Here is a 2,723-nt window from a genome sequence, read left to right as displayed (position 1 = left end):
GAGAGTTTACTGTATCCGGAAAGGTAGTTTTACTTTTGAACCTTCCGTAGTGAAATACTATCGGATGTACTTGCTAAACAGTGAACGCGATGTCTTGAACTATTCAGCTTTTGTATACACCAAGACAATAGTACTCACGCAGCACCCTCTCTCTCTCTCGTTAGTCCATTTGTTGCGCCCATTATGGCCCTGGGACATCACCTGGTAAATTTCATCAAGTACTCTAGAGAATTAGCCCTTTTGTCATTCTCATAGAAGCGGCCCACTTCATACTTGATATAGGAGATTTCTCTTTGAAAGTATCTCAATATATTCCACTCTCGTAGGAGATAAGAGAATCTTTAAGAGTATAAACTCAACCTTCCCAATTTGTATCACTCTTATCATAGGAATGTGAAGAGACATCAGTCTCGAGCGATCTCATCGACCCCCCCACAATTCGGTTGTCCCATTGAACCTAACACTGGTGGTTTGTCCAGATAGGTTGGGTTGCCATCATGGTGGTTTGTCATTCTATGGGCTTTAATCCCATTCCCCTCGATAATATTTCTACCTGATCTCTGTTAAGACCTTTGGTCAGAGGATCAGCCAAATTATCTTTTGATCTCACAAAATCAATAGATATGACACCATCTGTTAGTAATTTTCTAACAGAGTTATGTCGTCTGCGGATGTGTCGCGACTTTCCCTTATACACATGGCTTTTTGCCCTTCCTATTGCAGACTGACTATCGCAATGTATGCAAATTCCAGACATCGGCTTAGGCCATATAGGAATATTCTCAAGAAAGTTTCGAAGCCACTCAGCTTCTTCACCAGCAAGGTCTAAAGCTATAAATTCAGATTCCATAGTGGATCTTGCAATACACGTTTGCTTAGAGGATTTCCACGAAATAGCACCTTCACCAACAACGAATATATATCCACTTGTGGATTTATTCTCATTCGAATATGATATCCAGTTCGCATCAGAATATCCTTCTAATACTGCTGGATATCTTGTATAATGCAGTCCATAATTCTCAGTATACCTTAGATATCTAAGGAGTCTAATTATGGCCTTCCAATGATCACAACTTGGATTGCTCGTATATCTGCTAAGCCTATTCACGGTATTAGCAATATCCGGCCTTGTACTATTCATAAGATGCATTAAGCTTCCTATGATTCTGGAATATTCTAATTGTTGAACTCCCTCACCGTGATGTTTTTTCAAATGAGAATTAACATCAATTGGAGTTCTGGCCTCAGAATTTCCATCTCTGTCAAATCTCTCTAAGATTTGTTTTATATAATGACTTTGGGATAACGCATAACCGTCTTGTATCTTGATAATTTTCATACCAAGTATTACATCTGCTATTCCCAAGTCTTTCATGTCAAAGTGATTTGATAATATGGTTTTCGTAGCTTTAATCACCTTATCACCACTACCAGTAATGATCATATCATCTACGTAAAGACAGATAATCACAAATTCTGTCTCATTACCTTTGACATATATGCACTTGTCAACCTCGTTGACCCGAAATCCATTTGATAACATTACGCTATCAAACTTCGCATGCCATTGTTTCGGAGTTTGTTTAAGTCCATACAATGATTTCACAAGTTTACACACTTTTCCCTCTTGTCCGTGCACTCTGCACCCTTCAGGTTGAAGCATGTATACTTCTTCTTCCAGTTCACCATTTAGAAATGCAGTCTTTACATCCATCTGATGTAATTCTAGATTATGTAAGGCTGCCAAGGCTATAATAAACCTTATGGATGTTTTCCGAGCGACTGGAGAGTAAACATCGAAGTAATCGACACCCTCAGTTTGCCTATAGCCTTTGACTACAAGTCTCGCCTTGTATTTTTCAATAGAACCATCCGGTTTCATCTTTCTTTTGAAGACCCATTTATAACCCAATGGTTTGCATCCTTGTGGAAGATCCACAAGTTCCCAAGTGTGATTTTGTCGGATTGATTCAATCTCACTCTTCACTGCTTCCTTCCAATAAGGAGCTTCACGAGATGACATAGCCTCTTGATATGTCTGTGGTTCTTTATCCAACATAAACGTTAGATAATCAGAACCAAAAGAAGTCGGTTTCTTTGCCCTTTTACTTCTTCTAGGCTCTTCATCTTCTTCCTCTAATTGCTTAGAAGATTCATGAATTCTTTGAGATTCCATACCACTTGGATCTAATTCTATCCAACATAAACGTTAGATAATCAGAACCAAAAGAAGTCGGTTTCTTTGCCCTTTTACTTCTTCTAGGCTCTTCATCTTCTTCCTCTAATTGCTTAGAAGATTCATGAATTCTTTGAGATTCCATACCACTTGGATCTAATTCTATCCGAGTCTTGTAGAGAAATACATCTTCAAAAAATGAAGCGTCTCTTGATTCAACGACTGTATTCGCATGTATTTCAGAATTATCTGATTTATACACCAAGAATCGGTAAGCACTCGAATTGTGTGCATAACCAACAAACACACAATCTATTGTCTTTGGTCCTAACCTAGTTCGTTTAGGAATAGGGATAGGAACCTTAGCCAGACAACCCCATACTCTCAAGTATTTGTAGCTAGGTGATTTGCCTTTCCACAACTCATAGGGTGTTTTGTCGAGCCTTTTGTGGGGCACTCTGTTTAATACAAAATTAGCAGAAATCACTGCTTCCCCCCACAAGTTCTGAGGAGATCCAGAACTTATTAACATAGCATTCATCAT

This window comes from Tarenaya hassleriana, unplaced genomic scaffold (assembly GCF_000463585.1).
Source record: "Tarenaya hassleriana unplaced genomic scaffold, ASM46358v1 Cleome22, whole genome shotgun sequence".
NCBI classification, from domain to species: domain Eukaryota; kingdom Viridiplantae; phylum Streptophyta; class Magnoliopsida; order Brassicales; family Cleomaceae; genus Tarenaya; species Tarenaya hassleriana.
This window is presented reverse-complemented; position numbering follows the sequence as displayed.